The sequence below is a fragment of the Urocitellus parryii genome, chromosome 2 (assembly GCF_045843805.1).
Source record: "Urocitellus parryii isolate mUroPar1 chromosome 2, mUroPar1.hap1, whole genome shotgun sequence".
Taxonomy (NCBI): domain Eukaryota; kingdom Metazoa; phylum Chordata; class Mammalia; order Rodentia; family Sciuridae; genus Urocitellus; species Urocitellus parryii.
Genome location: NC_135532.1, coordinates 85,926,447 through 85,954,033, shown reverse-complemented (window position 1 = coordinate 85,954,033; position 27,587 = coordinate 85,926,447). Strand labels below are relative to the sequence as shown.

At 37.4% G+C, this 27,587-nt stretch overlaps 1 pseudogene; it reads left to right on the top strand.

The window, feature by feature from the left end:
* The first annotated feature begins 497 nt into the window (after positions 1–497).
* Positions 498–26,459, top strand: LOC144253374 (heat shock factor protein 2 pseudogene; annotated as a pseudogene).
* The last annotated feature ends 1,128 nt before the right edge of the window (positions 26,460–27,587 follow it).

Genomic DNA, 27,587 nt, shown 5'->3' with positions numbered 1-27,587 from the left:
CAACTTCACGATGGTCATTGTGAAGGGCTTGGGGACAGGGTCCATCCCATCCAGCTCATGGGAATGCCCTGCCTTAGGGCATTAGCCAGCACAGGTTCCCCAGAAAAGGTTGACCATTTAGGATTCATCCTGGGGTCCCAGAGAGAAGGGGCTGGAATTGTGGGATCCTGGGCTAAGGCCTGGCTTCCTTCATCTAGGGTGAGAAGGGGCCCCAGAAGCTGGAGAAGGAATCACTTGGGAACATGCCTCTGGATACCAGTCCTACTTTCCAGGCTTTCCGGTTGAAGACTTACCCAGGTCGCAGAGCAGATGAGGAGCAGAGCAAGATCAGCACACCCTTCTTATCATCCTACATTCTATTGAGGTCTATGTCCTGGGTGGACCCTGGGGGATCGTTCCACCATACTTGGGACACTCAGGGCTGGGACAGCAAAGATCGTCTCCCTGATAGTCCTTCCCACTTGGGGCTATTATGAAGAGGACCTGCCAGGCTCCCCATGCCCTCCCTTCCATCCTCCTGGGAACAGGTGTCTGATCCTTACAAGAAGCCTGCAGGGCAGCTCACACAGTCCCTTGCTGTGGAGTTCTGGCCTGGAGAGCAAGTGAGGAGGCATAGGAGGAGGCAGTTGATCCCACTACAGGGGAAGAAGGTGGCCAGCCCTGGGGAGAACAGAGTTGGTATTAATACCCTGCTCCCTATTCTTCTGCAGAGAGTCCCTCTGAGCTGGCCTCTGGACTAGAGTTGTCACTTCAGTGTAGAACTTCAATTTCTGACAAATCGAAGTCATAAGAGCCTTTGGTAAGCGTGTAGGGTACAGTAGCCATGCTGAGGATGGCTGTGTGGGTGACAGCACCATAAAGTACAGGAAAGGAAAAGCAGAGAGATCATGTAACAAGGGCCAGTATCAGCGGAGAACCCTAGGACCCTGGAAACCTGACACAGTGAAGAAGCCACAATGGCCTGGTTGCCATCCTGTGCTAGAATTTCCAGGAGCTCAGTGCCCTGCAGTCAACACCGTGGAAGAACAAAGCTGACATCTGACCTCAGGGCTGGTCAGGCCTCTCATCTTACACGTAGGGATGCTCAGGGTAGAGGGGTCAAGTAACTGATAAGCCAACATGGGCCCCCGTGGGAGAGCTGGTATGGTGGGCTGGGATACTGTCTGGATGCCCCAGAGGGCCTGAGATTGGCTTCTCCTCCTTCTTCAGTCCCCCAAACCACATCTGTTCTACTAAGGCAGCTCACAGCCTCCTCTGAGGTCAGAGACTGACCAAGGAATGTCAGCTGAGCTTTACTCCAAAAACAACCAGCAATTCCTTACAGGGCCCTGGATGCTCTGGGCCTCAGCAGGCAGGCTACAATCACCGGGGGCAGAGAGACCCAACTCAAATCAGCTCTTCCAGCCCTTTTAGTGTGACTTGGGGCAGGTTAGCAGTTTCTCTCAGGTTGTTTTGTCATGTGTAAAATGGACCAATATATCTACCTCTGAGAATTGTGGGAAATAAATGAACAAGGGTACACAAACGTGCATGTGTGTGTGTGAGTATGCACACACACATGTATACACACACACACACACACACACACACACACATCCTCCCACACCCACCCACATTGGTTTGATAAAATAAGCTACAGGTACTCTTTGATATGAAGCAGAGTGTGGTTTCTTGCTATCCAGTGCAGACATAGAATTTTAGGGAGACTTTAATCTCCATCAGGGCAGGAGAAAAACCCTTCAAGGCTGCATGCCCCCAAGGAAAGTGCAGAGTAGAAGGCGAAGGGACCAGAGAGGGAATGAGTGGTCCTTGAGGACTCGAAAAGGAAGCATGCTGTATGCAGACAGCTCTGCACTTGGGTCAGGGAAGAGAGTAATGCCTTCAGACACAGTGCAGATGAGACAAATTCATATGTCACCAGCAGTGCCCACTCCTGCTGCTTCCTCAGGGAATTGCCCCAGCAGCATTGAAGGCCATAGCTGCTTCTTACCTAGTCCTGAGTCTTGTTGCTGACCTACCCATGGCCTCAAGACTTACCTCTCTGATCCATGAGTGCTCATCTGAAAGCATCAGTCTGAAGAATGTATGAAGCTGACCAGAGGCTGATAGAAGCAGGTGGAGGTTTGTGTCCTACATACAGTGTGTGCCCAGGCCTGGAGGCTTGGATTTTACCTTCCTGGTTTTTAACTCACCTGCATTGTTGGCAGCAAGCAGAGGGGCCAGGGCCATCAAGAGTTTAGGCTGTGGCATTCTACAGCAGTAGAAAAGGCTGGGCCAGAGAATGCACAGGAACCTTGGTTTGTTTAGACAGGAGCCTATGATTCAAGCTGGGTAACCTGACCCAGGATGTCCCCCAAGGCACCCAGGAAATGTGACCTCTCTCACAGCACCAGAGCAAGAGGGGTGGGACCTGCTCTGTGTCCAGTTTTCCTGCCCCGGTCCTTCTCTAACAACATGCTGAGGTTCCAGCCTATCGGGTTGGACAAGCTGGCTATGGGATCCTCTTTTCTGTCTCAGTTTCTATCTGTCAAGGAAATTGAGGAGAGAGTTCACCCGATAGCCTGCAGGAGATCTTAGGGAGGTCTCCGGCAGGGCCTGTGCACATGGGCTTAGTATAATTCCTCATTCACATTTCAGTACCTTAAGCATCAAATAAGCACCCTGTTTTTCCTTCAAGATAAAGGGACCTTGTGGAGGCAGAGAGGTAAAAATCCAAACTCATGTTCCTAAGGGCTGAACTTAAAGGTTCCAGACCAGCCCCCAGACTACCCACATCACAAGCCAACCATCATTTGTATAACTCCCCTGTGGGCTAGGCCTGGGCTTCATCTTTCCCACATAGGGTGTAATGTCCTTCTTCCTGGAACTCTGTTCAGCATTGTTATCTTTGTGGGTGCAGTGAGGACTGTGTCTTTGAGAGGTGCCCTATGCCCATGTGGCTTAATACACTTTTCACAGTGAATCTGTGTATCAATCACAAACGCAGAAGCCTATTCATTTACCCATACATGACTCATTCAAGGCCAGTGGCTGGAAGTTGGGGCTAAACTCATAGGGGAAGACCCTCTGGTCCAAAGATCTAAAGGACTGTTGAGGAATTTTTCATCCTCATCAGTGATCCTGGTGGGTGTGCTGCTGATGGAAATGCTGATGTAAAAGTCATGAACTTCAGAGCAGGAAGGGCTCAAAGGACATCAGTGCCATGCCCCGAGCTCCATCCTTCCTTACTTAGTCACACTGAGTCTACTTGTAGTCACCACATACTTTCTTTTGTTTTCATTTATTTAAGGACCACTTCCAGCGTTTTCCTCAATGGTATCTGTCTACTGCTCAGTGCTCTCCTACACTGTCCTGCTTTATTCTAGACATGAACCCAGAGCCATCTGTGTTTATAGATTGTTCATCTCTTTCTACAGCACTCTAAGCACATGGGAGAAGGACCTGGTTGGTCTGCCCTCCTCTGTAGCAACATTACCTGGCATAATGCCTGACATGTAGTGGGAACCCATAATGTCCTTGTGAAAGAGTGAAGCAGGGAGAGTCTCCAGCCCTGCTTTTCTGGGAGCTGCATAAATTCATTTTTTTATGATCTTATAATCATCCAGTAATCAAAATTTCAAGCAATGAAATTTGGGTCAGAGTGAAGTAGCTCTTTTTGGCTTGAGGGAAATAGGGCTTAGGGGTTCCTATAATCCCATGATGCCCTGCAAGCAGCACCCAAGTTTCCTTGTATAGTACCCAAGGGCTCAAAGAGCACAACTTTACACCCATAGATCTGGTCCAACCTCCTCATGAGTAAATAAAGGCAGAGAGTTGAGATGAGGTGCCCAAGGCCACATAGGAGAGGCAGGACTGGAGGACAGCTTATTTACCTGACTACACCATCATAATACCAGATGGATACTGTCCATGCTGGTCTACCTGTTTGTCTGGGGCCACCTATGGGCCAGCTGCCTCAATATATTTCTATCTCTGGGTTCTCAAACAGAGGTCAGATCCCAGCTGACTGCATTCTAACTTACCTCTTAATATCTACAAGTAATGAAATTTGGCTTTTACTCCACATACAAGGAGAAAGTTGGTGAGCTGTAGCAGATGCCTCAGGGCTAGATTGATTTTCAATAGTCTCTCTTCTATTGAATCAACTGCTCTTAAACCAGTGGGCTTGGGGGCAGAAATGATTTCTCCTTGAATTCTGGATGTGAAGGTTCTGATTTCTGAGGGAGAAAATGAGGATTAGATAAGGATCTTGATTATTTTAAAACATAGGCTCATGGGGGTGGTGGATGTTGATAGTGATGGTCTTGACATGATAGTGATGATGCTGCTGTTGATTGTATTAGTCAGGATTCTCCAGATAAACCAAACCAATATGATGGATGGAGATATCTATCATCTATCTATCTATCTATCTATCTATCTATCTATCTATCTATCATCTATCATCAATCTATCTATCTAAATTATATATTAGATTGGCTTACAGGATTCAAAGCTGGTTAGTCCCACAATGACCATATGCAGTTTGTAGTACTAGAGGAACCAGTAGCTGCTCTGTCCAAGAAACTAGACCTTCAGAAGAAGGGGCTCTAACTAATTAAATAATTTACTTAAGTCCCTTTCATTGAGAGGCGAGATGTGATTTAAATTTGTGTCATCTTAATTATAGTGACAGGATTCTCACCATGGGGAATGTATCTGAATCATCTTGTTTTTGTGTTAAAACTCCAGATATGAAATCCTGTAAACTAAACATGGCAGCACTGTGCCCTATTCCCTTACCTATGCATCACAGACCATGTCCCTTCTCTACTGGTTCCAGCTTCATGTTCAGGAATATGTATTACTCCAGGGAAGTTGCTGCTGGGTCACAGAGAGCCTGAAATCCCTCTTCCTACAGAAAAGACTTTGCTCAAACAAATAAACAAAAACCAAAAAAAGAATGTAGTTTTGTAAAATTTCTGAAGATAACTTAAATTGGAAATGAATATACCTATTCAACACTTTCTTCCATTCCACTCCTATTAACTCTAACCAAGTGAAAGATAAACCCACTCACAAATTTATTTCTGAAGAGCCAGAATAAGGTCAGCAGAAATGGTAGAATTTCACAACTCAGCCCTTCCTGATATTTTCTCAGGCCTGCCAAAGATGGAATCCATAGAGTGAACCATGGCCCTCATTATGGACAACTGAAAGACTCTTCATATGAGTGGTTCTCATATGAAGGCTGGAGAATAATAGAGACATGGCAATGGATTACATAGGATAGGACTTTGCATTCTAAGTGCTAAAAATTACACAAAAGGAACAGATTTCTGGACTGGGACGCATTCAGAATCCGCTATTTTATATACACTTTAAGAATTTAAAAACATCATTGAATTCAACAAAGAAGTTACTCATGTCATGAGTAAAATTATAACATATGATTCTTCACCAATTTTTCTTTGTCTCATTAATGTAAAAACAAAAACAAAAACAAAACAAAAACACCATCAGCCCTATTGGAACAATATGTATCAGTTGGAACTGTGGGATATCAAGAGAAAAAAGTTTGTGAAAAATTAGCAGAGGCCTATGTTAAGGGTCAATTGTCTATAAGGAATTTACAATTAACTGTATTGTGTGTTTTTTAATTATTTGTAGATTATATGGCATACATTATTTATATCAGTAAAATTTATAAGTAAAGCATATTTACTTAAGTATAGAATTATTTTGAGAACCAGAATATTACTGTGTGAATCTCACATAAATTTTAAGCAGGAATCAAAATCCCTGATGAAAATGACAAAGGATAAGCAAGAAGTTTTCATGTTCTCTCAAAACAAAGAAGAATTGTAGACATGCTCATGCGATACTGCAATCCAGATAAGATAGCAGGCAGTTCAGCTGGGAAGATGGGGTGGGATAGAATTAACTTCAGTAATGAAATTTATTAGATTTCTTAACAGGCAAAGACTCTTAGAAGGTTTATAAGATTAAATACACGTTCATCCAGTGTGAGAAGATTCAGCAATAAATCAGCCCCAAAACAATGTGAAAAGATAGGTAATAACATTTGTTTTTTTGGATGATCATTTTTATTTATTTATTTATTTATTTATTTATTTTTTGATTTTTTTCTTTTTCTTTTTTTTATTGGTTGTTCAAAACATTACAAAGCTCTTGACATATCATATTTCATATATTAGATTCAAGTGGGTTATGAACTCCCATTTTTACCCCAAATACAGATTGCAGAATCACATCGGTTACACATCCATAATTTTACATAATGCCATATTAGTGACTGTTGTATTCTGCTACCTTTCCTATCCTCTACTATCCCCCCTCCCCTCCCCTCCCATCTTCTCTCTCTACCCCATCTACTGTAATTCATTTCTCTCCTTGTTTATTTTCCCATTCCCCTCACAACCTCTTATATGTAATTTTGTATAGCAATGAGGGTTTCCCTCCATTTCCATGCAATTTCCCTTTTCTCTTCCTTTCCCTCCCACCTCATGTCTCTGCTTAATGTTTATCTTTTTTTCCTGCTCTTCCTCCCTGCTCTGTTCATAGTTGCTCTCATTATATCAAAGAAGACATTTGGTATTTGTTTTTTAGGGATTGGCTAGCTTCACTAAGCATAATCTGCTCTAGTGCCATCCATTTCCCTGCAAATTCCATGATTTTGTCATTTTTTAATGCTGCGTAGTACTCCATGGTGTATAAATGCCACATTTTTTTTATCCGTTCATCTATTGAAGGGCATCTAGGTTGGTTCCACAGTCTAGCTATTGTGAATTGTGCTGCTATGAACATCGATGTGGCAGTATCCCTGTAGTACGCTCTTTTAAGGTCTTCAGGGAATAGTCCGAGAAGGGCAATAGCTGGGTCAAATGGTGGTTCCATTCCCAGCTTTCCCAGGAATCTCCATACTGCTTTCCAAATTGGCTGCACCAATTTGCAGTCCCACCAGCAATGTACAAGTGTACCCTTTTCTCCACATCCTCGCCAGCACTTGTTGTTTGACTTCATAGTGGCTGCCAATCTTACTGGAGTGAGATGGTATCTTAGGGTGGTTTTGATTTGCATTTCTCTGACTGCTAGAGATGGTGAGCATTTTTTCATGTACTTGTTGATTGATTGTATATCCTCCTCTGAGAAGTGTCTGTTCAGGTCCTTGGCCCATTTGTTGATTGGGTTATTTGTTATCTTATTGTCTAATTTTTTGAGTTCTTTGTATACTCTGGATATTAGGGCTCTATGTGAAGTGTGAGGAGTAAAAATTTGTTCCCATGATGTAGGCTCCCTATTTACCTCTCTTATTGTTTCTCTTGCTGAGAAAAAACTTTTAAGTTTAAGTAAGTCCCATTTGTTGATTCTTGTTATTAACTCTTGTGCTATGGGTGTCCTATTAAGGAATTTGGAGCCCGACCCCACAATATGTAGATCGGAGCCAACTTTTTCTTCTATCAGATGCCGTGTCTCTGATTTGATATCAAGCTCCTTGATCCATTTTGAGTTAATTTTTGTGCATGGCGAGAGAAAGGGATTCAGTTTCATTTTGTTGCATATGGATTTCCAATTTTCCCAGCATCATTTTTTGAAGATGCTATCCTTCCTCCATTGCATGCTTTTAGCCCCTTTATCAAATATAAGAAAGTTGTAATTTTGTGGATTGGCTTCTGTGTCCTCTATTCTGTACCATTGGTCCACCTGCCTGTTTTGGTACCAGTACCATGCTGTTTTTGTTACTATTGCTTTGTAATACAGTTTGAACTCTGGTATCGCTATACCTCCAGATTCATACTTCCTGCTTAGAATTGCTTTTGCTATTCTGGGTCTTTTGTTTTCCCATATGAATTTCATGATTGCTTTATCTATTTCTACAAGAAATGCCATTGGGATTTTAATTGGCATTGCATTGAACCTGTAGAGAACTTTGGGTGGTATCGCCATTTTGATGATGTTAGTTCTGCCTGTCCATGAACAGGGTACAATTTTCCATCTTCTAATATCTTCTTCTATCTCTCTCTTTAGGGTTCTGTAGTTTTCATTGTATAAATCTTTCACCTCTTTTGTTAGGTTGATTCCCAAGTATTTTATTTTCTTTGAGGATATTGTGAATGGAGTGGTTTTCCTCATTTCCATTTCAGAAGTTTTGTTGCTGATATACAGGAATGCCTTTGATTTATGCGTGTTGATTTTATATCCTGCCACTTTGCTGAATTCATTTATTAACTCTAGCAGTTTCTTTATAGACCCTTTTGGGTCTGTTAAATATATTATCATGTCATCCGCAAATATCGATAATTTAAGTTCTTCTTTTCCTATTTTTATGCCTTTAATTTCTTTTGTCTGTCTAATTGCTCTGGCTAGTATTTCAAGAACTAAATTGAATAGAAGTGGTGATAGAGGGCATCCCTGTCTTGTTCCAGATTTTAGAGGGAATGCCTCAGTTTTTCTCCTGAGGTTTAGCATATATAGCTTTTACAATGTTGAGGTAAGTTCCTGTTATCCCTAGTTTTTTTAGTGTTTTGAACATAAAGGGATGCTGTACTTTGTCAAATGCTTTTTCTGCATCTATCAAGATGATCATATGGTTCTTCTCTTTAAGTCTATTGATGTGGTGAATAGTGTTTATTGATTTCTGTATATTGAACCAGCCTTGCATCCCAGGGATGAATCCTACTTGATCATGGTGCACAAGTTTTTTGATATGCTTTTGTATTCGATTTGCCAGGATTTTATTGAGAATTTTTGCATCCAAGTTCATTAGAGATATTGGTCTGTAGTTTTCTTTCTTTGAAGTGTCTTTGTCTGGTTTCAGGATCAGGGTGATGTTGGCCTCATAGAATGAATTTGGGTAGTTTTTAATTTGAAATAGTTTCTCATTTGATTGATTATTCCTTTAGTGTACTTGCTCCCTTTGCTGCTTTTCACTATTTTTTCACCTTAGCTTCAAATAATTTGTTGAGAATGTTCTGTAATTCAGGATTTCTAGTTGCAAATTCTTTTAATTTTTATTTATCATGGAAGGCTTTTATTTCATCTTCAAATATGAAGCTCAATTTTGCAGGATACTGGATTCTTGGTTGGTATCCATTTTCTTTCAGAGCTTGATATATATGTTATTCCAGATGTGAGTTAGAAATCAACTGAGATCTGTAATGTTTTCCCCCTATATCTGATATTTTCCTCTTGTGGCCTTCAAAATTCTATCCTTATTCTGAATGTTTGGCATTTTCATTATAATGTGCCTTGGTATGGGTCTGTTGTAATTTTGTACATTTGGGATTCTATATGCCTCTTGTATTTGATTTTCCATTTCATTCTTTAGGTTTTAGAATTTTCCTGATATTATTTCATAGAAAAGATTGTGCATTCCTTTGGTTTATATCTCCATGCTTTCATCTATCCCAATAAATCTTAAATTTGATCTTCTCATGTTATCCCATAGTTCTTGGAAGTTCTGTTCATGGTTTCTTAACATCCCTCTGTGGTCAACTCTATTTTCAAGATTATATACTTTGTCTTCATTGCCTAAGTTTCTGTCTTCCAAGTGGTCTAGTTTGTTGGTGATACTTTCTATTGAATATTTAATTTTGTTTATTTTTTCTTCATTTTGAGGATTTCTGCTTACATTTTTTTCAGAATCTCTTCCTCATTATTAAAGTGATCTTTCACTTCCTGTGTTTTCTCTCTGATTTCATTTCTTATACCTTTTATTACTTTGCAGACAGTTTAAGTACATTCTAAACTCTTTCTTTGATATTTCTTCCACTGTCGTGTCAATGAATTCTATTATTGGAGTATCTTGGTTTGTTTGGGGAAATTTATTCCCTTTTTTCATGTTTTTTGTGTGTCCATGTAATGTATAGAAATGAGGCAGTGGAGTCTTTACCTTGTGATCTTATAGTGTCCCTGAAGGTTTCCAGGGACCCCACTGTTTGGGAGGGACAAATAATAACAACCAATGCAAATAATATACAGCAAGCCAAATAATTTTTACTATCACACCTACAATGTTAATTATCACAATAAACAGAAATGATATGTTATTGTCTACATAAAAATAGCAATTTTACAAAAAGAGTTTATAATTTCAAATGGTGGGCAGGGTGAGAACAGAAGTGATATAGGATGTGATGATTATGATGGAGGAGGAGAGAAGGAGGAGTAAAAAATTAAAGGAAGAGTGAAAGGGAGAACAAGAGAGCTTGGCTGTTAGCAGAATAAAACAATCAAGGAAAACAGGATAAAAATATATATGAAATAAAAATTTTAAAAATCTTGAGATTTTAAATCATTGCATCTCAGTACTTGATGGTTCATGCTGGAAGAATGTACCTCAGCAATCTCCTTTGGGTTTCACTCATGTGGTGTGGGACACAGTTCTCAGTCTCTTACACCAACTTCAGACCCACATTTTCTGGTCTCAGGTTTAGTCTCCAAACAATCTCTCCCACCCCTGCCCTTAAAGCAGTGCCAGATTGGAAGAGGATATGGGGTAGAACCCACTGGGTTTCTATATTCAGTTGTTCCCTGTGTAAGCTTCCCTCCAAGTTTGATTTTTTTCCTGGTCATTAAAGCACACTATGTTGTGCAATGTGTGTTTACTGTGTCTATATTTTGGGCCACACTCAGTTTTTTTCCCAGGAATTGGCTCCCTCTGCTGCCAGTCCCCATATGGCTGCTGAAAATTTTTTTCTTTCCTTTTTCTCCACCTGCTTCATTGGAGACATGGCAACTTCTTTTTCCTCACATGGATACTGTGCAGTTTATCTTTCAGGTTTCCCAGGCAATGTCCTTGATCTCTAAATGCTCTGTACCCAGACATGCCTTGGGCCTCTCCAAAATGCTTTTTCCTTTAATTCTCTTATCTCTTTACTATGCTCACAGAGGGACCACTGTGGCAGTGGCTGTGTAGCTGGGGATTTCCCCTCCTTCTCCTCCTCCTCCTCCTCCTCCTCTTCCTCCTCTTCCTCCTTCTGTTTCACTATATCCAATAACCTGAGCTCCTGATCTGCTTTGAATGTCCAGTTTTGAATTCCAGTAAAGTCCCCTACTTTTTTGTTGTTGTTTTTCACCCACCTTGCTAAGAAGCTCCCTGTCTGCTTTCTTGGTTTCACTTCATAGAAAGCCAGGAAAGCAACATCCTCTATTCTGTCACCTTGAAAAAGCCTCCTTATTAACTCCTTACTTGTTTCTTCTTCACAACCAACATTTCTAAAATCTGGAAATTGCTCTTTTTCATGTTCTATTGTTTTTTCCAAATTAAAATTTTTCTATATTCTTTTTATATTTGTGCAAAAATTTAATCATACTATATCTAAATCATAAAATTTAATAATTATTAAACATATCAGAAAAATGAATCTGAGGGGCTGGGATTATGGCTTAGTGGTAGAGCACTTGCTTAGCATGTGTGAGGCACTGGGTTTGATCCTTAGCACCACATATGAAATTTTAATAAAAGCCCATCAACAACTTAAAAAAAGTGAATCTGAGATTAGTTTTGTTGGACTTCAAATGTTTCATGGCCACTAGTTTATTAATACTTAAAATCTGGGGCTGGGGATGTGATGTGGCTCAAGCGGTAGCGTGCCCACCTGGCATGTGCAGGGTGCTGGGTTAAATCCTCAGCACCACATAAAAGTAAAATAAAGATCTTGTGTCCACTGAAAACTAAAAAATAAATATTAAAAAATTCTCTCTCTCTTTAAAAAAAATACTTAAAATCTCCCCTGTAGTTTAGAATACAGATTTAAAATACTGAAATAGGTATAGTGTTAAGTTTCATTCTAACTATAAATTAAATCCTGACATTAGAAATTTAAAAATTAACATTTTATGCTTTTCTCTGTCCAGCTCTCATGGTATTTCTACTTTTAAAATTCTTGAAAATTTACATTCTTTTTTTTCTAATTATAATTTTTATACTTCTTTGTTTTTATGTACACATAAATTCAGTACTTATAACAAAATTTTACCATATTAATATAAGGGACTATTAAAATCAATTCTGAATTTTATGGTCAAGCTAATGTTTCTGAGCTCCATGTTCTCTGGTACTGCCATTCTCACCATTGGTGAGATTGAATAATTCTGTATCACTAGACATAGAAAATTTTCTTTTGTTAAATACATATCACCTCTCTCTAATTTTGGTATCAGATGTGGGATTTGAAAGTTCAAATTAGTGACAGAAATTTTAATATATAAAATACATCAATTTAGATGTTGAGCTTTAGCAATTTTTTAGTACTGGACCCTAAAAAGACAGCCAATCAGTGAACATACTGCAAAAGAGGAGGATCATGAGGAGGGTCATTGGAAAGGGGAGACATCTCTGATGCTTCCAAGGAAGCCACATGGTCAGTGAAACCTTGACTCATCCTAACACAGATGGCACTAGTGAAGCTAAAGTGTTGCTCACAAGTTCCCCCAGAGTGAGCCCCCCAAGGGAACTCAGGTGACTGTTAACAATGGGTAGAAACAAAGTCAATTTGATCAGCTTGATTTTAAACACCTAGCAAAATAGTTAAAAGTCAAAACATAGCCATTCCTGGGCATGTAAAAAAACAATAGTTATTTTGATGTAACTTAAGATGTACACTTGCATTAGTCCTCCTAGAATAAATAAGACTGGAGGTGACAAGAGAGATTCTTAGGACATGACAAGAGATATTCTTATAAAGAAATGCCTGATACCTATCAAGAGAAACTGCCAGAGTCAGAAGTTTTTAGTCAGTTTAAGGCCTACAGATCTTCCTAACTTTCTATACAGGTAGGCTTACATTGATTTAAAGAGATCATGCCAATAAAAAGATATTTTACAAAAGTCAAATGACATTAAGTAACTTAACTAAATATTGTGTTGACATTTCTGATGACTTTGGAAATCTTAAAAATTTACATTCCCCCTTTCCATGACAAGGCTAACAATTAAAACAACAGGTAGAAATAAAAGTAAGGTTAAAAAAAAAAGAATTCAACAGGGCACTGAGTGTGACTTGAGTTTGAGGGTGGTGGGTCACCAAGTGGCTGATGGGTCAGATCTGTCAAAACAAAAGGAAAGTTTCTTCCTAGAGCAATTTGAAAAAAAAAACACATTAGAAACAAACCAAGGTAGAGATTAACACAAACAAGCAAATAAGGGACAAACAACAAACAAGATAAGAAAAAATCAAGACAAACACTCTCTCCTTCCTCTACTGGATCCCAGTCTCCAGACTGCTGTCATGGTCTATTTACTGCAGTTCACTGGTTCTTAACCTGAGCCTTGTGAGGTTTCTGGTCATTTGATGTACCTTGGGCATTACAATAAAGCACTTGATATTCTTTGAAAGATTTACAATCAAGCACTTGATACACCCCCAGAGGAGAGCCCCTGATACATCTTGAAAGATTTACAATCAGGTGCTCAGAACTACTAAGGAATTACAATCAAGTCAAATGGAAGGAACAAAGCTACCTTCCAACACATGCAGTTTTGTCTTCCTTCAAAGTTTCTGGATTTACAGGTATGAGCCACATAAGACTCTGGAATTACAGGCGTGAGCCACATCATAAATTCTTTCATGGGTGGGCTCAACATTGGTCACTGCGGATCCCAACCCTTGCAAAGCAGAAAGCTCCCACAATTAGAAAGGGAGGGTGTCTTTTCTCTCCTTCAGAGGATCCAAGATTCCCATGGAGTCAAAGCCCCATCATCTTGCTGGGACCTCCAAAATGCTATGGTGAGATTGCAATCAATCACCAAGTAGCTCTTAAAGCAAGAGACAGAACCATTTTTCTTCACCAGCCAATCATCTGGATCCACTAGCTGGCAAGCCAAGGGGCAGGCTGCAAGTCTACACCCTTTGAGCCCCTCCAAGAGTTAGGGTACACATTTATAGTCCAAAATCACATTAATTATAAGTGGTTGTTACTATGATTCAAAACCATAAACAAACATCATGAGATCTAAAATCATAAGCAGAAGGAGAAAATGGGTCAAAATGACCTTAGTTGAGTACAAGTGAAAGAGTAGTTACTGATGTTTAGACAATCATTCTCTGACAGGGTACATTGTCCAAAACAATGAGAAGCTAGTCAATCTTTAAAAAACAAATACCAAATGACTCCTTTGATATAAGGGAGTAAACAAGGACAGGGTAGGGACGAAGAGCTTGAGAAGAAGATTTACATTAAACAGGGAGGGGAGGTGGGAGGGAAAGGGAGTGAGAAGGGAAATTGCATGGAAATGGAAGGCGATCCTCAGGGATATACAAAACAATGAGAACCAAAAAGAGAACAATTTCATTGTATAAGAATTGTCATTTTTTGTTGCTAAACATTCTATGCTAAGTGACTCTTGATGGGTACAGAGACAGGATGTTCCCATAGGAGAAACATTTCTTACATGACACAGAGTCTCAGGGGCCCATAACAAAACAAAAGAAAAAGAAAAAATATCTCAAAAAACTTTCACCTCCCAGTGTGTAAAAAAAGTCAATGGGTATGTGTTGGCAGCTTTTATGGGTGACTAGAAACTTCTACGATAACCAGAAACTGCCTTTGGAAAAGGGAGAAGAGAAAATTTTAAGTTAATTGCAGAGGAGGGTAGAAGATATGGAGAAAAAGAGGAAGAGAAACTACTGAAGAAGGGAAGAAGGGAGAAAGGGATATTTTGATATACAGTTCCTGAGGGCCCAAACTGAGAGTAAAGAGAAGATTTAGATGATTCATGTCTCTTCTCTGACTTTGGGCTTAGACCACCTACACACCATAGTTATGTCAAAGACATAGTGGTGGGTCTAGGATAATTTTCTTTAACAATTACATTTTCTTTTTATTATAATTCTTCTACAGAAATTTAGAAAATAAATGATGGCATACAATTTCTAATATTCTTTTTTCTTTTAATAAAGATTAAAGTGGATCCTAGACATGAAGGAACATTGGAAAAATATACTCTTTAAATAGGTTATGTAGCTATGAATGTAAAATCATATAAAGGTTATATATTTAGGAGCAGATACTAATTGTTTTGTTAGATGGAAAATGTGAGGCTCTTAGTAAAATGTAAAGAAAAAATGACACATACACAAGCACTCACAAACATTGTTTAACTGTGGTGGCTAATGTGAGGAGATAATATTTGGATTTTTATGGGAAATGAAATAGTATTGGTCAATACTGAGTTTAACAGTAGACAAACCACTCCTCTGAGACTGAAGCATTGTTCAGTGATGCTGGTGGATAGATCAGGGCCAACAGCATCATTTCAAAAGGAAATTTTGCAAATTATGGAGGTCAATCTTATACATTAAGTAAAAGTTTGAGTATTTAATCTGTAATTTCCAACAAACTCTGGGGCATTGGCATTTCCTGATGGTCCCATAGAAAGGCTTGGAGAGTGAGATTATCTTCATTCAACTTCAATAAAATCAATACATGTTCAAGATGTTATAGATCATAATATGAGAAATACAAAACACATACACCTATCCATATCCATGTGTTTACAAATGAAACACACACATCAAACAGAAAAATAGTGTAGGAAGAGACACATTTAAATCTATCATAATCATCTAATTATGTATCAGTTCAGATTATTTGCCTCTCAAAGACAAGACAAAACAAAACATTGCACCATGGTTTTATTAGAGCAGCCCAGGAAATAACAATGATCAAGAGGAATCTTTCTTAAGTAAAAATTCAGAGTAGAAGCACAGGTGGATATTACAATTGTCCTCCATGTTATAATTTATGATTCATGGACTGAGTTAGAAGATAAATTTTTCATAGGCTTTCTCTTGTTCAGTGAGGAGGTCCTTGGAACTGGATAGAGGAGAGTGTGGCTGCGGAGTTGCTAATCAAGACCTCCAGAGACTAAGCAGGAAGCAGGTCTAATTTTATTGTGCAGTTACCATGTATATATTATCAGGCAGTAGCTAAGCAGATTACAAGAACCACCAATACAATTGCTGGCCAACTGTCCCTGCAGTGACCAATCAAGAAGTTGGCCATGGAGCAAGCTCAGGGACTACAACACGTGGCCTCACACCCAGGGTTGTGTTTACAGGGTAAGAGGTTTGCCATTCACATGCCTAGCATGGGGGAATGGTTTGCCACTCAGACAGCCTTAATGTATGCCATGTATGCAGTACTCCATGCACTTGTCTCCACAAACTTTGTCATCATAAATATAGTGCTTTCAGAGAAACTCTGGCTATAAAAACAAAAAGAAATTAGTAGTACAGGTATTTGTTTGGCTATGCCTGGCAGTGGAATGTCACATCTACACATTTCCCTGTGTAGAAAACTGAATCTTATCATCAGAACTAAGTACTAGGGATTTTGATAAATACAACACAGTATGCCCAGATCAAAAGTAGAGAACTAGAATTCTCTGCTCCATTTACAAATGACACATTATGCAAATACAGTAATCCATAACATGCATTATGGGTGCAATAAATATTGCTCTACACTTAAAAATTTTAGTAGCAGGAACAAGTTCATTTTCCATGCAGGTGAAAAGCATGCATATTCTGTGAAGATGCTTATGGATAGGGAAATACAAATGAACATCAAGCAAGAGCCAGGTATCTTCTATTAATTATCTCAGGCAACTTGAATTTATAGAAAGTTTTTCTGGAGAGTGGGCATGAAGTGTTCTGAAAGGAATAGAGTATTACAAAACAAACGTGAAAATATGGCAGCATGAGCCAGCAGAAAATATGCTAGATTGTTAGAAGAATATCAGCTTCAAACAGAATCAATATGGTAGGATCTAAGAGAGCAGGATTTGGCACTTTAATTCCATGAGCAAACAAAATCCATGTATTTTATTGGCTAATATTTTCATAATTATCTCCTTGTAGATTCATCAGCACTCCATTTGCTAAAATCTCATTTCCTGATAAATTTCTATGAGCATATGAAATTTCTATGCTCGGTTTCTTAATAAAAGCTATAGTTGATACCCTTTCTCAGGAGGAAATGGAGATAAAATAGTATCCAGACTTTAGGTAATTGCATGTCACATTTTAGGTATGGATTAATTTTCAAATTTCTATAAACATTTCAAAACTCAGTTAAAATACATCCAATTCCAGTTATATCCATCACACACACTATTATAATAACTGCTTCTTTCTTTGTTTTGGACTTTTGAATGGGAAATTCACTTTAATAAGTGAATAAGTGTGAGAGTAAATATCATGACTGGTAACAATGCCTGGAACAGAAGATATGTGTTTAATGGCACATAGCACAGATAACACCTTCTATCAATGTGATTTGGTTGCTCTCTTTGAGTGTATTCATGCGGTGAATTTTATGATTGGTTTTTGTATGTTGAAACAACCCTGCATTTCTAGGATAAACCCTTCTTGATCATGGTGCAATATCCTTTTAATATGTTTTTGTATACAATTTGCCAGTACTTTATCAAGAATTTCTGCATGTATGTTCATCAGGAATGTTAGTCTGAAGTTTCTTTTCCTTGAGATGTCTTTGCTGGTTTTGGTATCAGGGTCATACTAGCTTTACAGAATGAGTTTGGAAGGTTCCCTCCTTTTCTATTTTATGGGAGAGTTTGAGCAATATTGGTGTAAATTCTTGGAAAGACTGGTAGAACATGGCTGAGTATTGGTCTTGTCCTGGGATTCTCTTTGTTGGTAGGCTTTTTATGACATCTTCAATTTCATTGCTTGAAATTGATCTGTTGAAATTTTCTATGTCTTCCTACTTCAATTTGGGTAGATCATATGTCTAGAAAGTTATCAATATCATAGTTTTCTTTTTAGTATAGATTTTCAAAGTAGTTTCTGATTATCATCGATATTTCACTGATATTCATGGTGATTTCCCTTTTTTGTCACAATTTTTCATAATTTGTATTTTCTTTCTTTTTTTCTTTGTTAGCTTGGCTAAACATTTATCAACTTTATTTTTTCAAAGTACAAAATTTTGTTTCATTGATTATTTGAATATTTTTTGTTTCATTAATTTTGGTTCTGATTTTAATTATTTTCTGTCTTCTGTTTTTTGTGTTATTTTGTTCTTATTTTTTAGAGGTTTTAGATGTAATGCTTTGCAATTTATATGATGACTTTCTTTTCTTTCAGTGAATGAGCTCAATGCAATGTAGTTTCCTCTTAGAACAAACTATATTTTGTCACTATTTTCACTTATCTCAAGTATTTTTTAAAATCACTTCCCTGCTATTTTCTGTTATCCATTGGTAATTAAACAGTGTATTACTTAGTTTCCAGGTGTTATAATAAATATATTTTTAACTTTATCTTTATTTCTAATTTTATCCCACTATGTTCTGGTAAAATGGAAGGTATTATCTCTATATTTAGTATTTGGAAGCATTTATTTGTTACCTAAGACATAGTCTATTTTAAATGAGGATCAATGTGCTCCTCAGAAAAAAGTGTATTTATTTATTGATGAATGAAATATTCCATATATGTCTGCTAAGTCTAAATAATTAATTGTATTTTTTAGTTGTATAGCTTCTTTTTTTATTTTTTGTTTGGAAGATCTATTGAGTGGTGAGACAACAATTTAAGGGTCACCCAGTATTATTGTATTTTAATCTACTGGAAACTTGAAATTGTGAAGGCTTGTTTGATGTATGTAGATGCCTCATTGTTTGGGGGCATGCATACTTAAGATTGTTATGTCTTGATGATTTATATGTCCCATAAACAGTAAATGGGACATAAAGATGGCTTCTTTTAAAAATACCTTCATTTTATTTATTTTTTAAATATGGTGTTGAGGATCAAAGACAGTGCCTCACTTCATCCCTGCAAGGCAAGCACTCTAACATTGAGTACAACCCCAGTATGAAATGGCCTTCTTTATTCTGTAATTAATCTGTAATTCTCTTCAAATTAACTTTAACTTGAAGTCCACTTTATCTGATATAATGATAGAAACCCCTTCTTGTTAACAAGATCCATATGAATGTTAGTTATCCCTCCCAACACCCCCCACCCCAACTCCTGCTGTATCCTTTTGCTTTCAGTCTATGCATGACTTTGCCTACGAGATAAGTTTCTGGAGAGAGCAAAATGTTATTGTTCTTGTTATTTTCTTTTAAATACAATCTGGCAGTCTACCTTGCTCATGGATAGGCAGAATTAATATTATTAAAATGGCCATATTACCAAAAGGACTTTACAGATTCAATGCAATTCTGGTCAAATCCCAATGACATTCCTCACAGAAATAGAAAAAGCAATTATGAAATTCATCTGGAAAAATAAGAGACCCAGAATAGCTAAAGCAATTCTAAGCAGGAAGAGTGAAACAGGTGGTATCACTATACCAGATGGTTACTATTACTTCAGAGCAATAGTAACAAAAACAGCATGGAACTGGCACCAAGGCTGATAGACCAACCCACAAAATTACAACTACCTTATATTAGACAAAGGTGCTAGAAGCATGCAATGGAGAAAGGATAGCATCTTCAACAAATGGTGCTTGGACAACTGGAAATCCATATGGAACAAAATGAAATTGAATCCCTAACTCTCACTATGCACAAAAATTAACTCAAAATAGACCAGAGATCTAGGAATCAAACCAGTGACTCTGCATCTAATAGAAGAAAGAACTGGCCCTAATTTCCATCACTGGGGTTAGGCCTCAAGTTCCTTAATAAGACACCTATAGCACAAGAATTAAAACCAAGTATCAACAAATGGGACCAATTTAAGCTAAAAAGTTTTTTCTCAGCAAGAGAAATAATATGTGAGGTGAATAGGGAGCCTACATCCTGGGAACAAATTTTTACCCCTCACACATCAGATAGGATTCTAATCTCTTGGGTATAAAAAGAACTCCAAAAAATTAAACACCAAAAAACAAGCAAACAAACAAATAACCCAAGGATAACAAATAACAAATGGGCCAAGGACCTGAATAGACACTTCTCAGAAGAGGATATACCATCAATCAACAAATATACAAAAAAAAAAATGCTCACCATCTCTAGCAGTCAGAGAAATGCAAATTAAAACTACTCTAAGATACCATCTCACTCCAGTAAGAATGGCAGCCATTATGAAGTGAAACAACAATAAGTGCTGGCGAGGATGCGGTGTGGGGGGGTGAAGGTACACTCATATATTGCTGGTGGGACTGCAAATTGATGCAGCCAATATGGAAAGCAGTATGGAGATTCCTTGGGAAGCTGGGAATGGAACCACCATTTGACCCAGATATTCCTCTTCTCAGTCTATACCCAAAGGACTTAAAAACAGCATACTACAGGGACACAGCCATTTTTACAGCAGCACAATTCACAATAGATAGACTGTGGAGCCAACCTAGATTTCCTTCACTGGATGAATGGATAAAAAATGTGGCATTTATACACAATGGAATATTAGCACTAAAAAATAATAAGATCATGGTATTTGCAGGGAAATGGATGGCATTAGTGCAGATAATACTAAGTGAAGTTAGCCAATCCCCCCCCCCCAAAATTCGGAATGTCTTTTCTGCTATGGGGGGGGGTGACTCAAAATGGGGTAGGGAAGAAGAGCATGCGAAGCTGCTGAATGCTCCCAAATGAAGTTGTTCCTGCCATTCCGGAGAAACACCTCTGCTTAGAAAGACTTCAGCAGGGCACAAAGGAGAGAGTGCGCCCTGAGAACTAATTGAATATATAAAGTTTCAAGCAGCTGGTGCAAACACTGTTGGATTTCCAGTTCAAGAGAACACTTGAACCTAGGAGAACAAAATTTGGGGCAAAGTGCGACTGGTGAAAGTGATCCTTTGTCCTGCCAAGTCAAGACAAATCGGAGGAAAAAAGTTTTCAGATTTTCCAGTATACACGGACATTTCTGCAAGCTGCTGAAGGCTCCCAAATGAAGTCGTTCCTGCCATGCCAGAGAAACGACTCTCCTTAGAGCGACTTCAACAGGGCACAAAGGAGAGAGTATGGTTTTCGTAAAGTAGTACATATTGACTCTGGAATAATAAAGCAGGAAAGAGATGGTCCTCTTGAATTTCAGCATCCTTTCTTTAAACAAAGCCGGGATGACTTATTGGAGAACATTAAAAGGAAGTTTTCATTTTCAAAACCAGAAGAAAATAAAATTCGCCAGGAAGATTTAACAAAAATTATAAGTAGTGCTCAGAAGGTTCAAGTAAAAGAGGAAACAACTGAGTCCAGACTTTCAGAATTAAAAATTGAGAATGAGTCCCTTTGGAACGAGGTGTCTGAATTAAAAGCAAAGCATGCACAGCAGCAACAAGTTATTCGAAAGATTGTCCAATTTATTGTTACATTGGTTCAGAATAACAAACTTGTGAGTTTAAAGCACAAAAGGCCTCTACTTCTGAACATTAATGGAGCCCAGAAGAATTTATTTCAGCACATAAAGAACCAGTTGATAATCATTATCATAAAGTTCCACACAGTAGGACTGAAAGTTTAAAGACAGGAGAGTGGATTTCAGATGACATCATTATTTATGATGTTACTGATGATAATGTGGATGAAGAAAATATCCTAGTTATTCCAGAAACTAATGAGGATGTTATATCTGATCCCTCCAACTGTAGCCAGTATCCTGATATTGTCATTGTTGAAGATGACAATGATGATGAGTATGCACCTGTCATTCAGAGTGGAGATCTGAGTGAACCAGCCCGAAAATCCCTAGTTTCAGGCAGTGGTGGCATCAACCCTCTCATGTCTAGTGCTGTCCAGCTAAATGGTTCATCCTGTCTGTCCATAGAAGATCCTGTGACCATGATGGATTCCATTTTGAATGATAACATTAATCTTTTGGGAAAGGTTGAACTGTTGGATTATCTTGACAGTATTTATTGTAGTTTAGAGGACTTCCAAGCTATGCTGTCAGGAAGACAGTTTAACATAGACCCAGATCTCCTGGTTGATCTTTTCACTAGTTATGTGCAGATGAATCCCACAGATTACATCAATAATACAAAATCTGAGAATAAAGGATTAGAAGCTACCAAGAACAATGTAGTTCAATCAGTTTCAGAAGAAGGAAGAAAATCTAAGTCTAAACCAAATAAGCAGCTTATCCAGTACACTGCCTTTTCATTTCTTACATTCCTTGATGGGAATCCTGCTTCTGCTGTTGAACAGGGGAGTACAACATCATCATCAGAAGTTATGTCCTCTGTAGATAAACTCATAGAAGTCGATGAGCTTTTGGATAGCAGCCTGTACCCAGAAACAACCCAAAGTAAGCTTGTTCACCTGGAGCCATTGACTGAAGCTGAAGCTAGTGAAGCTACACAGTTTTATTCATGTGAACTTGCTCTTCCACCTCTGGATAGTGACATGCACTTTTAGATAGTTAAATCCCTAAGAAGTAAACTCAACATGTATATATTCATCAAAATGATGAATTATTTATTTTAAAATATCATTTGGTACTTTTCTTTTGTAAAATTGCTTTGTTTTTGTAAATTGCTTTGTTTTGTTTAATCAGATACTGTGGAATAAAAGCACCTTTTGCTTTTCTCACTAACCATACACTCTTGCAAAGCTTTGAAATGTTACTCACCTGCTTAGATATACACAAAATTCAGTGCACATTATTGGCATATCTTTAAATTGGATTCAGATGGCCATTTTTCTCCAGTTGTAATTTGGATTTCATTTTACAGGATATAACCATTAGCAACAGTTATTTTTGTTTTGCTTGTTTGATGGTGTCTGTTTGAGTGTAAGTCACTAGAACTAATGATAGAACTTCTAAAGCTTTCTCTGTTCCAATTATTTTTATTAAGTATTTTTCACATGGCTTATTTTTAAAACTGGGAACATAAAGTGCCTGTATCTTGTAAAACTTCATTTGTCTCACTTGGTTTGAAGTAGTTCATAAATGTTTGGAGTTCATTCATGTTTAACAGGAAGGGCAAAGTGTACACAAATACTCACTGTCTGATATGGTTCCAGCTCCATATACATGGAAACACATATACATAATATAGTATATAAGTAGCTGATAGAAGACAAATTATTAATTTGTGTATTTAAAGAAAAGGAGAAAGTTCAAATGTTGGCCTTCATGCTCGAGACATGAAATAATTTTAAAGAATATAAGGCATTTTCAATTATATAGAAATTATTATGAAGGCAGAAATTGGCAAATCTTCATCAGGAGAAACAGAGTATTCTTATAGTGATTCTTGGCACCAGTGGGGAATGAAGTTTCCTGAACTTAAAGTTGTACTCCAAAATGCTTATTTCATGTAACCAATTATTAACTTGGCCTGTAAAGAGTTAATTTGATTATATTTTGCTTGTTTGGTGTTAAGTACATGTGTTGTTGGAATATTGGGAATTTTGTGTCAGATCCTGGTTAAGAGAATATATCTAATAGGTAGATGATGGTCTATTTTTTTCTCCAAGTTCATATGAAGCAATCTTCTGTCAATAGATGAAGGAAAAATTAAAAAAAAATTACAACTCATAAGTATGAGTCCATTACAGGTACTGAAACATTATGTGGCACCTCATTAATATGTACTTTTTAAAAATGTTTTTGTGTATCAGTTAAAACATAATTTTAAAAGATTTGGTTCTAAATAACCATACTGTTTGATAGAAGTGGAAAATTTTTTTTTTTGTTATTGTTGTTGGAATTACAACACAGTTTTTTGTTTGTTTTTGGGTACTGGGCATTGAGCTCAGGGGCACTCCAGGGCTAAGGCAAATCCCCAGCCTTATCTTGTATTTTGTTTAGAGACAGGGTCTCACTGAGTTGCTTATCACTTCGCCTTTTGCTGAGGCTTGCTTTGAACTTGCAATTCTCCTGCCTAAGCCTCCCTGAGCCCCTGGAATTACAGACATGCACCACCACACCAGGTGCACAAAACAGTTTTTATATAAATATTCAGGCCTTAGGTGATTGATTGACTTTCTACAGAAAATATGTGCACTTTGAGGTCATAAGATTTATTATCTATCTTTATATAGACCATACTTAACTAATGTTTAAAATGATTCATACGTCCAATCACTGTTGTTAATTGTTTTGCAGGTTCGTCATTTTCAGTTCTAATTAGTTTTGGGATTACTATAATTTATTGCCCATTTTGACCTAGGAAATCCAAAATTTTCAGTTACTATACTTAATATGAGACGTTGCTATTCTTTCTCTTTTGTAGACAAGAATGGCTCAAAAAGTGCATTCTAGGGCTGAGCTGATCTTGTGGGCACCGTGCTCGCAGGTTCCGTTGTGTTGAACCTACAGTCAAGATTTCAATCATTTAAGTGCTAATTCCACCACTGTTCTAATTTTTCCCCAAGAAATGTCTTGAGTCAAGGGTCAGATAGATCACTAAGACTTATGAATCACTTTTCTGTCCAGAGAGGCTGAGCAATTCGATCTTGCAGTTTAGGAGTGTGTGGATGTGTGTGGGGTGGGGGGTTGGTGTGTTAGAGAGTAGTAATGGAAAAGTAGAGGCCTGGTAGAGACAAATCTTCAAGTACTCTTCTTTCCCCAATTAGGAGATCTCAATAGGGTTTCCAAGGAAAGACTCTGAGTCCTAGGTTGCATTTCCCCCCAGGATGGTAATAATTTCATTGGCTCTGTAACAAATATGCCTTGGAAATGATAGCTTTCTTCACTAAGGCCTGTTAGGTAAAGCCTTTCAAATTGACTAAGGTTAGGCCTTTTTTTCCAGGAGTAAGAACCTTCAACAATTTTGGCACAAATAACTGCAAACTAAAACTCATATTGGATTAAATTGAAACAACATCACATTTTCTTGAGATGTTTTCCTCATTTAAAAGTGTTTTGCTAGCTTACTGTAACTATTGATTTTCATATAAATCTCATGATTTTTTCTTCTTTATTAATGACATATATGTTTGTAAATATTCAATGTAATGTCCAATAGAACACTCAGCTAGAGATAGAGCTGTATGTGGTATTCTCACACAAAAAAATAATGGAAGCAGAAAACACTTGTGCTGAGACTTCTGTTGAAAAGACATAATTTCTGCTACTGGATTGTACCATAAAAGTTATTGATCCTCTGGAAAAAACAAACTTAGACTTAATAATTCATAATTAAGCATTTCTTCCTAACTCATAGTAAATACCAAAATTTTGTCCTAATAGAACATTCCTGATAAATATTATTGAACTGAATATGCTAAGCAATCAATAAAACATAAACCTTTATTGTTCCTGAAGAGTTATGGTATACACACTTAGCAGAATCCCATGGTTGTGCATTAGTAGTCTGAATTTTGATGCTAGAAACCAGTAAGTGAAAAATTTTAACCCAGGGAAGAAGATTTGCAAGTCCAACCTGATAGGAAGTTAAAGGAATAAATTACTAATTAAGAATGGAGATTTCAGGTTGAGATGCATTATACAATTTAAACTTCAATTTCATTGGGGATTAATGTTACATTTAATGGGCTAAAGTGATTTCAAGTGTCCTTTTTGGCATCTCTGTGCACATTAAAAGTAACATGAGTGTCATTTATCTTTGGTTAATCTGAGAAAGTAAAATAATTTTACTCTAATATTGCATTTTATATATTAATTTTTGATATACATAATTTTTAAAATGGAGCTGTCATTTTTGTGTTTCATTTAAGCAGTTTTGTTGTGAAATTCTGAACAAATATGTACTACATTTCACCAATATGAAAATGTCAAAATAAAATTGAGCCCATATTTATAAATAGTTAAAATTCAAAATGTGTAAAAACCAAAGATCACCTTTTGGTTATATTTTTTTTCATTTTTTGTTGGTGCATTTAAGAACAAAATGATACTGGTGTTAAATTAAAATTGATGAATTGGATCTAATATAATATGAAAACTAAAAAGCTAGCCAAAACATTTAGAAAATTTCTTTTTCAATAATCACTTCCTGATATAAATCAAAGTATGATTGTGAGCATATGTATGTGCATGTGTGTATATGAATTTAAATATATTTTTGTATCTTTTCCTTTATTTTGTTGGGGGATGTCAAGAAACTAAAAATAAAATTAGGAATGGAAATGAGGTTTTTGGTTTCAATATATTCATAAATTAAATAAATTCTTAAGTGTTTGATTTGCATATTTCTTTCACTAAGGGTCTAATTGTATTTGCTAAGTGTCTTACCTAATACTTTCCTGAAATTTCATTATTTTGTCCTAATATCTGTGAATATTGACTTGGTTGTTTCTTTCTTAATTCCATGTTTGGTTTCTTTCCTGTGACATACTGCATCTCCTAAAAAGTAAAATGAAATGCTGAAAGAAGTGATGCTAATGAAGCTTTTTTCTTACAGATCTTAAAGGAAGCTTTTGGGCTTTGACACTCTGATATTTACTCTGAATATTTTAAATATACCTGATTCTTTTCTATAAAAAATTTTTTTCAGCTGTTATAGAGATAGCCTTATGTGATTTTCAAAGCCCTTTTTTAAATAATGTATATGAACATTGATTTTTTCTGGAGTAAACAAACTTGGCCATAATGTACATGGCCAAAACAGCCCTTATTAGATACAGGTAGTAATCTTCTTTTACCAGAGGGCAAACAATGATATCATGATACCTTAAAATTGCCAAATGCTTTGTCTTCATCTATTAAGCTAATCATCCTATTCTGTTAACATAGTGGCTTATACTGTTTGATTTTCAAACATTAAACTAACTCTTTATTCCGGGGTTCACCCCACTTAGTCACAATATATTATATTGCCATTTATGTTGTGTGGGTTCTCTCTTGTCCAGCAAGGAGGTCCACAGAACAGGGTAGAGGAGAGTGTGACTGCAGAGCCACTAACCAAGACCTCCAGAGACCAAGAAGAAAGCAGGACTGATTTTATTGCATATATACTCAGGCAGTAGCTAAGCAGATTGTAGGCAGCCACAAATACAATTTCTTGCTGCCTGTGCTTGCAGCAACCAAATGAGGAGTGAACTGTGGAGCAAGTGCAGGTACTGCAACACATGGCCTCACACACAGGGCTGTGCCTATGGGGTAAGTGGTTTGCCACTCACGCATCTAGCACAAGGAGAGTGTTTTGCCACTCAGACACCCTTAACATATGCCACGTATGCAGTACTCCAAGCACTTGTCCCCATATCGCCCCCATCTGACTATGCTGCAAGGACATCTGCCCGCATTGCTGGTTTTTGTTCAGTGGCCTTTATAAGGTTACATAATTATCTCATAACACAAGAAAAGATTATCACTATTATAAAAAGTAAGGCCAGGGTAATAGCATTTTAAGGATTAGTTAATTTGGCTATCATGTCTTTCCAATGTTCAATCAATACCTGGAAGAAAGAAGAGGTTGTCAAGATAGATACATTAGTCTCATTGGTTTTGACAATTGCCTTAGTAAGTTTATGCATAGTTATACCATAGTATTCCAAGTGCCCTTAATATACTGAGAAAAACTGGAGAAGTGTAAAATTACATTTTCAGATACAAAATATTGGGTGACACAAATACTACAAAATTCAGGGTCACAAGTGAGCCTTTGCAACATAACAGAATATCTAGTTGTTCCTGGTGGAGATCTAGTTCTTGCCAAATGACTAAATTAGCAGCTTGGTAGAATGT